This window comes from Cornus florida, unplaced genomic scaffold (assembly GCF_030987335.1).
Source record: "Cornus florida cultivar Cherokee Brave unplaced genomic scaffold, ASM3098733v1 CherokeeBrave_3.0.0_Hap2_Chr02, whole genome shotgun sequence".
Lineage (NCBI taxonomy): Eukaryota > Viridiplantae > Streptophyta > Magnoliopsida > Cornales > Cornaceae > Cornus > Cornus florida.
The window spans coordinates 47,921,468-47,935,740 of NW_026775572.1; the positions used below are offsets into that span (position 1 = coordinate 47,921,468).

Below are 14,273 nucleotides of genomic sequence, written 5' to 3' on the forward strand. Positions count from 1 at the left end.
TCACTTGCTAGAGTTTGGTTTAGGTTTGAGCTTCTGATCATAGTCTTCATGATATATTTGAGAAAATTATTCCATTGAATTTATAATCTATCTTTGAATGTAAATTTGGACACATGATTTTTTTGTTAAAAATAGATTCTTGATTTGTAATCTATACAATGAAAGTTGATTTGCATTGATTAAGGGATTTTTAGATTTGAATCTCTTAAGTTCATAACCTTTTATGCACTAGTCTAAATCTGGAAAAATTTGATTGAAAATCATTGAATTGTTGACTAGGGTATATTGATCATAAAAGTTATAAAGGTTATTATCTGAAGAAAAAAAATAGGAGCTTGAAAAAGAAAAGAAAAATGTGAAAAATGCTGAATTCTTTATTTAGGAAAATGCTACCTATTGAGAAGTGTTCAAAAGTTTCCATTAAACTTTGAAGTGGAGCTAAATGAGTAAAAAGAAAGGTGAAGACAAGTTGAATTGAGGAATTGATGTCTGCTCTTTAGAGTGAAAGGTACCTTACTTAGAAAAATTGCTCAAAGACAATTTTATCTTGATACTTTTCGATCAATATGGTTTGGACAATAATTTATTAATACTTGATTGAAAACTGATGAGATGGATTACACACACACACTTGAACTTGCTAGATTGATTTCTAAATGTTTCATTAAAATTTGCAAGTTAAAATTCGTGTTGTGATTATTTCCTGAGAATTAAAATTGATTGAATATTCTGTGGAGTTGAAATTTTCATTCATAGATATCCTTGCCATTTTTTGGAAATTTGGATCATGTGTGGACTTGAATGACTGCTCAATGATTTGTTCTTAATTTTGTTGTTTTTTCAAAAAAAAAATTAAAAAATGGAAAAACTATAAAATTCAAAAAGATTTTTGATTTTAATTTGTAGATTTTTTTTATTTTTATTTATTTATTTATTTATTTTGATTTGATCATTGAGTGATTCAAAAAGTCTGTTAAAAATTTTTCTGGAAAAATTTCAAGTCTAAAATTTTCAAGTCTGCTATGTTTTTACCGGTTCACCATTTCCCTATCGGTTTAAGGTGCCAAGTAGCAAGGCTATACCTTACTGGAGCTTGGCTGCCGGTACCACAAGTTTGGTACCGGTTCCAAAGTGGTCCTTACTTTGCAAAGGCTTACAGACCAGTGGGAACCGGTTCCCACATTGGCTACCGGTTCCTGGCAGCGTGAAAGGGCTTTAAGAAACCCATGTTGTTGGGCATTGTTACACAACCATTCTATTTCTATATTGTGCATACTTTCTCTCTCTATATTTCTCCAATCATATATATATATATATATATATATATATATATATATATATATATATTGTTTCAATCTTGCATCACTTCATCATATATTGCAAGTTGAACACAGAATCATTTATTTGATCTTGAGATTTGAAGATTGAAAGAAGTTGAAGATTGAGATTGAGGAGTTTGGGATTTTGAGTTAGAAAACTTAGAGGATTTGGTTGAGTTTGTCCTAAATCTTTGGGTTTGATATTGTGATCATCTATGCTTGATTAGTTGTTTATTGTTGGGGGTTTTGAAGATTCAACACAACCTTGTCCAAGAACAAGTATTGAAGTGCACTCCAAGTGTTCGACAAAATTACCGAGTGAACTTCGGAGCCTCAAACCAAAATTTTCTGAACATAAGATGCCTCCAAGATTGTCCAAAAAGGCCAAAGGAAAGGGAATTGGTACTCCTCTACCTCCCAAGAAAGCCCGATTGATGATTTCCATCTGGGAACCACAAGAGGGTTCACATGCTTTTAGGGATGAACCAAGTTCACCTATGCATTCTTCCTCACCTTCTATTGAGATACCACCTGGGTATCCTTCAGTTTCTGACATTGGGAAGGTTGAGTTTGCTCAAGAACACTTCTACAATGAGCATGCATGGAAGGTATACACTAAGGTGTATAAAGATGGTCCGATTAAGTCGGAACACAATGTGAACTTGAAGAAGCTCAAAGAAAGGCCGGGAAAAAAGCTCGTTGACTACATTGAAAAACATAATTGGCTTTTCTTCACACGGATGGAGAGTACCTACAGTTTAGATATGGTTCATTATTTTTACTCAAATATCCGAAAAGTTCATGATTCTGGATATTTTGAAGTATCATTATTTGGTAAGGACTATGTGGTTGATAAAGAGGTGATTGGAAAAATTCTTGGTATACCCAAGAGTTTTACAAACACGGGCTATCGTCTTCTACTTGATCATTCAGGACTGAAGTGGGAAGATATTTGCAATGCTTTATGTGTTCCAGACTCGCCGAGATATCCCAAGTATATACCATCTCGTTTTCTCACAGATAAGGCGGCATTTCTGAATTTATTTGCCATCTCCAATCTCGGTTACTTCGGGAAGAAGGATGTTATCTCTTCAGATCATGCAGAGGTATTATATCTTCTATCTATTGATGCACATATACATCTTGATGCTTCTATCTATGGATTAATGGTAGCACACTACAAGAATAATACCAAGAAAAAGTCATCTCCATTCCCTATGATTATCATGGGTCTCTATCGGCAGTTTGAGATTCCACTTCCATCCCTAGCTTATTATATTGAGATTATGTCTGAGCTGGATGTTAGGGCTTTTAACAAGTCTAAATCCACCAGGGCTACAGCTAAGAAAGCTAGCAGGGGTTCAGCTGTTTCGTCATCTCTTCTTGAGATTACTCAGATGTTTCCGTCTAAACAGAATTTCACCATACAGGATGTTAATCTGCTCTACTCACTGATTCTTTAGAATCAGAAGGCCATGATGGATGTTGTTTTTTTATCTCAAGGCTGAGGTTAAATTTCTTACAGAGCAGATGACAGGTAGTACTTCTGAGGACGTCTACAGACCAGCCCCTCTAGATCCGTCACTTATTCTTAAGGATGACAGAGATGAGGAGGATGAGATAAGGATGCAGAGTATGATGAGGATGGTAGTGGTAGTGACACTGATGGTGGTGATGCAGAGATTCCGACTACTACTGTTTTATTTGCTAGAAGATGATGTTGATGCTTGATTCTATATTCATATCATATATGCATCACTTTTTGTTCAGTTTTTACATTATCATAACTTGATATTTTTGGATATTATCTTTTGACTGCTGACATGTAATAAACTGATTACTGTTTTCTCTGTTTAGTATTGTTTCTACTCTCAATGACCTGTTTCAATTGTTTTGTCAATTTTGTTCCAAAAAGGGGAAGAACAAGGTTATATTAAGGGGGAGAAAAAATATAAAAAATTTAAAATTTTTGGATAATTTATTCAGGGGGAGTTTTAAACTTGTTTTATTAAACTTTCACTGGTAGTTTTGCTTGATCCATGTGCAGGAATTTAGGTGAAATTTTGTCCAAGAGCAGAAGAGAACAGAGATAACAAAACTCTGTGTTTCCTTAAACAGTTATAATTTACTTTTCTGCTTGGGTAGATTATGAATTGTTTTTAGGGTTTTGTCACGAAATTGCCAAAGGGGGAGATTGTGAGATATATTTTTGTAATTAACATATTTTGACAAAACAAGTCCTAGTCGAGTTGTAATTCTAGTTACCATATCAGAATCGACATCGACTGCGGAATTCGAAGGTTCTTCAGAAGAGAAAAGTATTGTTAATCATCGAAAAGGAAAGAACAACACATTAGGACATCGTGTCCCACTTAGGACACAATTACCTACATGGTATATCTTCAGAGTTACCAAAATATAGAAAATCCAAGTTCCAGTTGGATTTTGTCAAGTGGGAACCGGTACGTGAATTTGGGAACCGGTTCCAGAAGCTAAGATTCGAAGAACTCCATTCTATCATTTGGGAACCGATACCAAGATTGGGAACCAGTACTAGAAGTCCTAGCAGCAATAGGTTTTCAGTTTTCTTGTTCTGTTTGATTCCTTTTTGATCCAATTTTCCTTCCAAGTCCTATGCACGAAATTTTCTTTATTTTCAGAAGGAAGAGGACTTTACAAACCTCTATATAAACCATGTCATACACATAGGTTTATTCACGGCTTTTGTTCTACAAATTCATTATTCTTAAAAGCCTTAGGAAAATTATTTTTGCAGAAAATCAGAGTTGATTTTTCTGTCATCTTTCTAGAACGCATACATATAAACACATAGAGAGTTTAGAGTTGTGTTCAAATCCTGATCGTGATTATACAGTTGCATCTACATCGATCAGACGAAAGCAGATCTACTTCTACATCGAATTCAGACGATTAAAGAACAAAAGTAAAAGCGATCACACTTTGAAAGGATTGGAGCATATATGGAGTGTTGTCTAATCTACCTGCTACTCTTCTACAAATATTAAGCATAAGCCTGAGGTCAAGTTGCTGTTAGATAGGGAGTCGCAAAGTCAGAGGATTGTCAACAGTTGGTGTTTGGTAAAATGATAGGGTATGAGCCAAAGTCAAAGTTCAGTGTACTTTGTTTCAAGTATAGTGGATCGGTTTACTTTGGACTGCACAGTTTATGAGGTTTTTCACATACAAACAGTTAATATATTTTATCAACTGGAGTTTCCTCGCTAAAAATCCTAGTGTCATCTCTAACTTTATACTTTGCTTTATTTTATCTGCATGTGATTAATTGTTTAATTAATTGTTAAAATAAGTAAAGTTGGAAAAGATACAGATTTATTTTAAAATTATCAAAACTTTCTAAATATTCCGCTGCGTACGACTCACATTTCTCCCTTTTTAAAATCTACCTCAACTATTTTTTATGCATGCTATATAAGAAAGTTATTCCTTTTTTCATTTAATTCTATGGTTTCTATCTTATTTTTATTTCGTACGTACCTTTTTCTGTAAATAAGAATGAGAGCAAAAGGAACATAATAGAAAACCATTGTCCTTGTTTTTTAAAGCAAAAAAAAATTAAAAATTTGAACAAAATCTCTTACTCGATTTAAGCTATTTGAAAGACAGAAAAATTACACGCCGGACAAATATAATATTTTAACATACTTGTTTTAAGAAAATGAATCAATTCTTGCTAAGACCAAATTGAAATCGAAATCGAAATCCAATCTGATGCGGAGTGGTGGAGGACACAATGGGAATATTAGGTTTGGAATGATTGGCGGTTAAGAAAAAAGAAAGATGCAAATAAAGATACATAGATGGGGGCAAAAAGAGAAAAAAAAAAAATAGATTTGTCAGGTTTAACCCTAAAAAAATAGGTATAACCCATATTTTTTATTTTTTAAAGTTTAAAAGAAGTGTTAACCTTTTATTGGGATACGTTAGTGTGCAAGACACAATCTATGTTGATGGGACAAGCCTGAAGCATTTTCCATTCAAAACCCAATACACTTATTTTTAATATTCATAATATACTATCAAAAAGGAAATTTTTTTGAGGGAAAGTTAGTAATGTTAATTGTATGGTTGAAAATTATTGGTCCACAACCAAATCATTTAATCAAAGTGGGATCTATCTGCACCAATATTGCCTATAAGTTTGCTTCAATATATAGACCTCATATGTAAGATGGAATGAACCATCGGAGATACTCCCTTTGCCCCAAATTAAACCGCCTTTGGGAACTGGGATAAAGGGAGTATACAATTAGGGGTGACAATTTGTGTTCGCGTGTCATAATCATGTCGTGTCAACCTAGGGTTATAACACTAAACATGTCAACCCGAACATGACATGATTAATAATCGTGTCAGATATCCTGAACCTTAACACGACCCGTTTATTAAACGGGTTACATGTGCTGTCACCTATTTAATAAACCGGTCGTGTTAGACACAATAAACACGACCTGTTTAACCTGTTTATCCACTAACCTATTTAACCTATTTAAACTATTTACCTATTAACCTGTTTGAAGTGTTTACCCATTAACCTGTTTAAAATGCTTAGAAGCCAAACAATATAATCAAATAGTGAAAAAATACTACTCCAAAGATAAGTTAACCTTCTAGTAGAAAATAATAATAAAAAACAGACCAAGATTAAACTAGAAATGTATAACAGAATTGTCCAAAAGAGAGAATAAAAACCAAAAATAAGTTCACCTTGTAGTAGATGCCAAGGTGAGCATAAGTTATTAGTTATTATAGAGCCAAATAGAAATGTATAACAGAATAGTCTAAAGAAATAGAAGTCAATCCAGATCCAAAGCTCAAAAACTTTATCTTCATTCTGCATGCTCTTTTTTCTGAAACACCAACCTTTATGCTCTCTTTTCTGAAACACCAAAACATACAGATTTTACAAAACAGGTAAGTGTAATATTCATATGTAAGAGTTATTTTTTACACTTCATAATATTTAAGAGTTATTTTTTACACTTCAGAATCCATCTAAGTATTATAGTACCAAAAAGAAAAAAGAAAAAACAGATTAGATATATTAAAGAGAAACATAAAAAGAAACAAAGATGTATGTTATATGTTCGAAGATGTTGAACAAATAAAAACAACTTCTAGTAAATGCAAACATTTAATTTAAATAACAAAGGGAAAAGGGACAAATTCTAGATATTTTTAATTCAAATATGAGAGAATTACACGACTGTTCTCTTTTATGTGCACCAGACTGATTTATAATTTTTAAGAACACATCAAGGACAATTGGAATTGTGATGGCAGGTTGGTGTGGACTTGCATATGTCTATGGGTCATCAAATGATTCACTGACCAGACCCCTTGTTAAATTTCATCTTTCTTTTTTCCTACCTTGTACTTTTGGATTTAGTTGACTTTTGTGAGAGAGAGAGAGACACAGGGTTTCTTCTTCGTACATTTATTTTCTTAGCTCACATGAATTATTCAATTATTTTTATTATTTGTGTGTCTATTTCTTTAAACTAATCATAATTGATCTTTTTATATGTTCATCCTAGAAAGAGGAATGGTGATAGCACAAGGCTGATTTATAATCTTTTAAATCCACATTAAGGACAATTAGAAATAAATATATATTAACACACGACTGGTTCTGAGAAATTTCACAAATAAATAAATAAATAAATATATATATATATATATATATATATATATATATATATATATATATATAAACTAGAAAGAGGGAGAGTACTCATCCGAACCTGATAGCAGATTTGAAGCTCTTTGAAAGAGACCAGATCTCAAGATCTGCATCTAGATATACTCTTGTTTTTTAAAGTATATCTGAAAGATGAATGACCAAAGTAAATAGAAAACTTACTTCGATCGTTCGAAGTTTGTGTTCTTCAAATTTTCTTGGTCGCTCAAACTGTATTTATCAAGATTGTTGATCTTTCTGGTCGCTCGAAGTGTGGTGTGGTTTAAGAGATTGAGATTAAATTTGTATGGTTAAGGACTCAATCTTAGTGAGAGAGAAAAAAAATAACATAGAGGCTGAGGCAGTCAGGCGGCATAAAAAGACGAGAGACTGAAAAGTTTTCTTTTGAGCGAGAGGCGTGTAATAGACCTGGACTTGGAGTGCTTTAAGAATTTAGGGTTACTTATGCAAGTATGAAATGACCATACACTACAAGAAAAATGGCTTTTAACAAGGGGCGAAAAACAGTTCTACAATGGGCATGGCCCGTTGTAATATCCCATGTCGTTGTTGACTCGAGGCTTTCTACGACGGTTCCAGCCCATTGTAGAAAGAGGTCTTTCTACGACGGGCAGCACCCCTTGTAAAAAGAGTGCTTTCGACGATGGGTCTGGCCCCTTGTAAAAAGTAATTTTTAAATAAAAAAAAATTCAATGATCGCCTTACATTGCCCCCAACACAAAATCAATACAACTAAACACAACAATAAATCCACCCAAAGGTATATATATCCACACCAAGCCTTATACAAACAATATGATACAAGATGAAAAAGAGTTCAAGTCATATAAAAATGAAAATTTACATCTACTTCCCACTAATCACAAACAAATAGATCCCAAATTTATTTTATATTCATTAAAGATTACAAAGTTCCCTTCATTGTTACCATCTGTACAAGGATTAGAAAAGTTTCGATACCAACACAACCAAGGCATTTCCCATCACGCTTAGATTGCAAAAACTTTCCCTCCAAAGCATTCAAGGCAAGACTCCAAGCAGCTAAACATAACTGAAAACAAAGAAGAAAATTTTAGCCGAAACTCTCACTAAAGAACTCAAGAAAGAAAAAATATATTAAAATAAATAAATAAATCAGGGTAAACACAGATCTATGAATTAATATGCATGAAATAAGTGATAATAAAAAAATGTTCATGTAAAAGTGCGACAGATAATAGGTTGCTTTGGTAATATCTCCGATATGCATTAAAATGAGCTGCTAGCCTACCATTAATTGTCTTAGGCCATTAATCTTTCAGAAAAAACTGGTAGTTAATAAGACTGAAGCTCGCTCTCAACTTAAGTCTGATGATGTTAGGCTGAAATTATACAAATTTAAGATCAGTCTCACATCAAATACAGGACTTAAGCAAACAAGAAAGAATATTTAGGCACATTATCTTCATTAAGAGCTTCTGGTTAGGAGGCTTACACAACCACTAGAAGGAAGTGCCTTGTAAATTTCTATGTATTGTTGTCCGTGCAATAAAAGACGTGGATCAAATCTAGCAACAGAAAGTAGAATTTTAGTTAGTTTCCAATTTGCCAAGGTGAAGGCATGTATCGATGATTTATATAAAGGAGAGGTTATGGCCTAATAGGCTAACAAAGTAGTGTTTGTAAATTATCAAATACCAGTGTGTACAAAGATGGAAAAGAACCTTAACCCCTTTCAAGATACATGAATACAAAACGCAACCGTGGTAGCTGAGAAATTTGAAATTCAGGTCAATGGGAAAATAGAGCAGCAAAAGTTGGCAGGACCTACAAACTAGGAAATTAACATGAAATTATGTCATCTTGTGTCAAATGTAATATTTTGGCAAAATTCTTTTGCAAACATACTTAATATACTAACTTGAGTAGAACCAAAGGCAACTACAAAGAAAGTACCAATATTGTCCCACTAATGTTCACAGGGTATAACTAAGTACTCAAACAAGCACTTCAATGGAGAGTCTATAACCCCAGTCTCATTTTCCAGTTTGTATAACAGCCTGCAAAATCTTGTCTGTTCCCCATTTGTCTTTCAAAATTCCAATTTTCTGTGTTTAGATGCTAACCCAAGATTAAAATTTTCAAAGAACAATCAATATGTACATTCTCCTCATTTACAAAAAAAAAAAAAAAAAGAAAAAAGAAAAGAAAAATTTATTTATTTATTTTAAATTTTATATAAGCAGAATTTTGACATTCGTCATATATAAATATATCTTCTATTAAGACTATTAATCAACCTTTATGTTATTTAGGCAGTTGGACTAGAAGATCAAAGTGATGGAGTACTTTAATGATTCTAATCACAATCTGGGTTTGAGCATCTTGGTTGAACTATGTCAGAACTTAGCATTCGAATTTCCCAAATTGATCCGTAAATCCCAACCAGTCTTTGAAGATAATAGAAAGGAAAATAATTAGTCTAAGAGTTACTGAATACATCAACACTAATATACATAATCTTGATAAAAATATTAACAAGTAACTATACAATGTGTGTGAAAGTAATATTCAAAAGCGTATAATGAGAGAATCTATAAACCTTGGTTTAGTAGTAGCACGGATCGAAATCCTGTTCATCGTGCTTTAAATGCAGTCCACATCTTTTACTAGATAATCCTGGTAACAACATAACATTCAATTAAATAATTACTATCTCCAGACGAGCACACGTATAATTACAAACACAAATACACCAATGCATATTATATGTGCATATGGATATTGTTTATGACAATAGTGATTGGGGAAAAGGTTATCAGTATGTCCCAGATTTCAGAACTAGGAAGAGTTGACTCAAATTAATACATTATCCTAATCAATTTAGCCTAATTAGGGTATCAAAACTCAGCAGTTCATAAACAGTCTTAATAGGGGTCAATGCTTGGTGCAATGATAGAAATATGACCTAGTAAGTGTATAGGGAAAGTTTAAATCGAAGAGCAGCCAATATGCCATTCCTATTTCAATCTAAGTCAAGAGAAATATGTAACACATAAAAACCCATGTTCAGGAATCAAAAACAAAAGAAACCATAAAAGTTTTATTTTATATAAGAACAGATTATTATGACCAATCACAACACAAAGGATTTCTCTAAAGAGGAAGGACTTAAATTAATATATATAGAAAGAGAAAGAGCGAAACATGAAGAACCTACTGGACATACACTTTAAGCAAAAATTTGCAATAAGTTGAAGATAAGGGATTGTGACAGAACAAAAGTAATAGGAAGATTAATTATCTAGTTCATCAAGCTAATGCAGACTACAGTTATACTACGCGAATGGGGGTTACACCATTGTGACCTGGAGCTAACGGTTTCAAAATAAACAGCCTCCCCACATGGGGAGGTAGGCTGCATATGTACAACAAACACTCCCTAGATCCTGCAATGGCATTAGCCTGTGAGCCTCGTGCATTGGGCTAGCTCCTTTTCAGTAATACTAGGCTAATGAATACTAACTTGAAGAACCCACTTTGAAGCAAATAAAACCCATCAAAATTTAGTCACAAATTCAACAAAATTAACTCCAAGTTCACATCTTTGTACAAACTCATCAAATTGAGATCAATATAAGAAGGGCAGAAAAAATTAACTCCAAATTCACATCATTTAAGCAAAACAATTGATAGGAAGCAATGCTATAAAAAATTACATACCTTAAGCATCATTTAAGTAAAACTCATAAATGAAAGCTTATTCCAGCCCTGCATGTAAACCAAATAGTGTATCCCAAAAAAAGCACACCCAGGTATCCCAAAAAAAGATGATAATCTTGAACCTGTAAATAGAGAAAAAATTGGATGTAGAAAAAATTGAAGAAGCCTGAATTCAAACTCTAATACATCCAACTTTCACACACAAAATCAGCAATTTCAATCCAAGGAAAAAAAATACATACCTCAAGCATCAATATTTAAGCAAAAACTTAGAAATGCAAGCTTATCCCACGTTCGGCCATGCATGTAAACCAAATAGTGTTTTTCAGATACATATATCGTTAAAAACTTTTTAAAATGTGCTCAAAAAAGTATTTAGACTTACAAATTTTGATGAATCTGCTAGGCCATGCAATTGTTATTATTCTAGAAACTTGAACCCTTGACCTTCTACCATTAGACTACAATCCTTTCTGTATTTTGGGTTAATATGATGTGAATTGAATACCAAAGGGGAGACCAATGATGAGAGACAAAGTTGTAATACATCATCTAATTCCTCCCCCTTTTGGTTGTTGGAAAGAACAAAAAAGTGTTCCCAAGTTGAGGAGTTGAATGCTATTTGTTATTGTACAATAATAATTTCAGTAATTGTTCCCAAGTTTATTGTACAATAATTATTTCAGTAACTGTTCCCAAGTTGGGGAGTTGGGAACAATTATGAAATAATTATTGAATAGATAACATAACGTGACAGTTGCGCTAATGCATGTGAGTAAGTTTTACCTTGTTGACTTGAACAATTAGTAATTGAAGCTGGCTTACCAAATGTCCCTTTTAATTTGGTGAAATATGATGACTAATGATTCACTACTAGGCTTCCCTACTATTCCATCCTAGATTACTTGAATGCTAATTTATTTTATTTATTTTGTACTTGAATGTTATGTTTAAAAGTATTGAATAAATAACATTTCAAAATTGAAATAGAAGACAATTTAATTTATTTTTTTCCAAAACATAGTTAAAGTGTGATTATAATATGATGTTGGTTTTAGTGGGATAAATACGAAATAGTACTTTAAACTACTATAAAAACTTAGTTAGGAAATGATACTTAGAATGATTATAGAGGTAGAAAGTTTTCCTAGCATTTTATATATTTAGTTAGGAAATGAAACTTAAAATTCTAAATAAATGGCTCTGCACCCTTGATCCCCCAACTTCTTTACTGAGTTGGATGGTTTGCCAAGAAAAGTATGATTTGATTTGTATTAACTGAGGATCCCTCCAAGACCGCATACCCATAGCTTGCTGACAGTTTTATCTCCACAATTTGGAAAACTAAGCCCCAGGACTGCATAGAATAGTGTTTTATTTTTGTCTTTTTTACCTAGTCAATAAAAATTTAAACCATTTCTCGATTTGCATGTTCTGTTCTTGAGCAGGGCCATCCTAATGTTCTCCTCATTGGTTTAATTTTTTGTTTTATCTAATTCATTTATGATTTAACTGAAAAGAAAGCCTGTTTTTGTGTATGTGTGTTAATTGATGATTTAATTTTCTGAATTGTGTAGGCTGGAAGCTAAAAAAAAGCATGATTGCTTGTTTAATCGTATTATCCTTAAGCTAGACTTCTTGGTTAAAGGGCAGCTAGGTACTGCAACTTGTTAATTTGTAATGTCACATTCAAATGTCCCAGTGCTAGATGCTTGAGGCTTGATAAGTTTGAAGAGGTTAGTTGATTAATCAAGTGTGCAATGTCAAATACTGGCTTTGTTGTTTGTTACATATACTGTTTTATATATCATTTCTCTGATTCTTTGGTAAAGTAATAGGATCTCCTGGTCTAAGGTCCTAATACGTGGTATCATAGTGTTCATTAGCTAAAACCATGTCTGTCAGGCCCGGAACCCCGATTACCCAAAATCATATAAAATTGAATTGGGAACATCCATGGAAAGTTAGAAATACCCAATCAGAAAAATAATCCTCCAAGAACAAATTAATTCAAAAACAACAAAATATAAAATAATCAATTCTTAAATTTCACTCAAGCAAAACAAAAGAAATGAACCAAGAACAGAGATCAACATACGAACATGGGTTATTTTCCTCAATCTGGTTTGGACTAGGGTTTCGTGTGGATTTTGGTTGAGGATCGATGTGTGCGAATTTGGGAGCTTAGACTAATCCGCCATGCTGTGAAGATGAAATAAAGAAGTAAATTAATGAGAGTTCACAGAAGGAAGAGAGGAGAAGAACAGAGATGAGTTCAGAGAAGAACATAGCCAAATATATATATATATATATATATATATATATATATATACATTCAGAGAAGAAAAAATAATGAACCAAGAACAGAGATCAACATACGTACCTGGTTATTTTCCTTGATCTGAAGGTGAAACTCGAGAAATTTGGGCTTAGAGCTAGGATTAGGGTTTCGATGCGAATTTGGGAGGAATATTAGGAATTTCGCACGCTTGGAAAGCCGCCAATTTTAAGGCCCTGCTTGGAATGGTTCTCCCAAAACAGTTTTCTGTTTTGGGAGTTACAAAAAACAGTTCGTTCATTTTTTTGTCTACTTGGAACCTGTTTTATGGAAATGTTTTCATAAAACTGAGTTCAATGAGTATCAGTTTTGTGAAAACAAGGGAGTTTCTAAAAACATGAAGAAGCAATGCGGAGAACATTGTGCACTTAAAAAAAAACGGGAAGCAGCTCTCGGACATAACAGACCTACGGCTTCTCTGCTTCTCTCTCCTTTCTACTGCTTATCCGCTTCTCTCTCATCTCTACGGCTTCTCTCTCCTGTCCACCGCTTCTCTTGTAAGATCGCTGCGCCCACTTCTCTCCTCTAGATCTAACTCTTGCTCAGATTTTGTTGAGGTAAACACAAATCACACTCCTTTTTCTGTAGCAAGTTTTCGTGGTTATGGATTTTGTTTTCTTTGTGAATCTGGTTATAGATTTGGTTGGTTGGATAAGTATGGTATCAAGATTTGATTATGTATTTTGTTGGTTGTGTGAGTTTTGCTATGGATTTGATTTTCAGTTTAGGGATTTGGGATTTTCAGTTTAGGGATTTGGTTTTCAATTTAGGGATTTGATATGTGTATGTATAAATTAGTCTACATATATATATATATGGTCCGTCTCTGCAGTAGCAGAATGAAATTGTGTAGTGGCCATATTTAACAGTGATTTGTGTTTGATTCTTACTGATTTTTTTATTTTTTATTTTTTTGTATAACATATTTTACTGGGTTTGAATTGAACTATATATATATATATATAATATCCCACTTTTAAGTGGCCATTGCCTATTGCAGTGGTTAAAGGCTTGGTTGTCAAGTGCGAGAATGTGGGTGTGTATCTTGAGAGTAGCCAATTTGTGAAAAAAAATGCCAAAGGATAGGTTTGTAGTTAGTTTTCCCCTACCAGCACCCTTGAACCGTCGATTAACAGGGACCACACTTGATAATGACCTCTCTCTCTATACATTT

The 14,273-nt window shown here is 33.2% G+C and overlaps 1 long non-coding RNA gene across 5 annotated transcripts; it reads right to left on the reverse strand.

The window, feature by feature from the left end:
• Positions 1-7,786: 7,786 nt before the first annotated feature.
• On the reverse strand, positions 7,787-13,895 carry LOC132294913 (uncharacterized). Of its 5 annotated transcripts, none has more exons than XR_009478239.1 (8): positions 13,145-13,895; positions 12,864-12,963; positions 10,762-10,883; positions 9,641-9,717; positions 8,763-8,872; positions 8,534-8,606; positions 8,330-8,420; positions 7,787-8,110 (listed from the first exon to the last, which is right to left on the reverse strand). It is a non-coding gene; the product is annotated as an uncharacterized LOC132294913 (long non-coding RNA). The 5 variants fall into 5 exon arrangements; XR_009478240.1 differs by lacking the exon at positions 8,763-8,872 and having other exon boundaries at positions 13,145-13,359; positions 13,507-13,891; XR_009478238.1 differs by lacking the exon at positions 8,763-8,872 and having other exon boundaries at positions 12,860-12,963; positions 13,145-13,892.
• Positions 13,896-14,273: the final 378 nt, after the last annotated feature.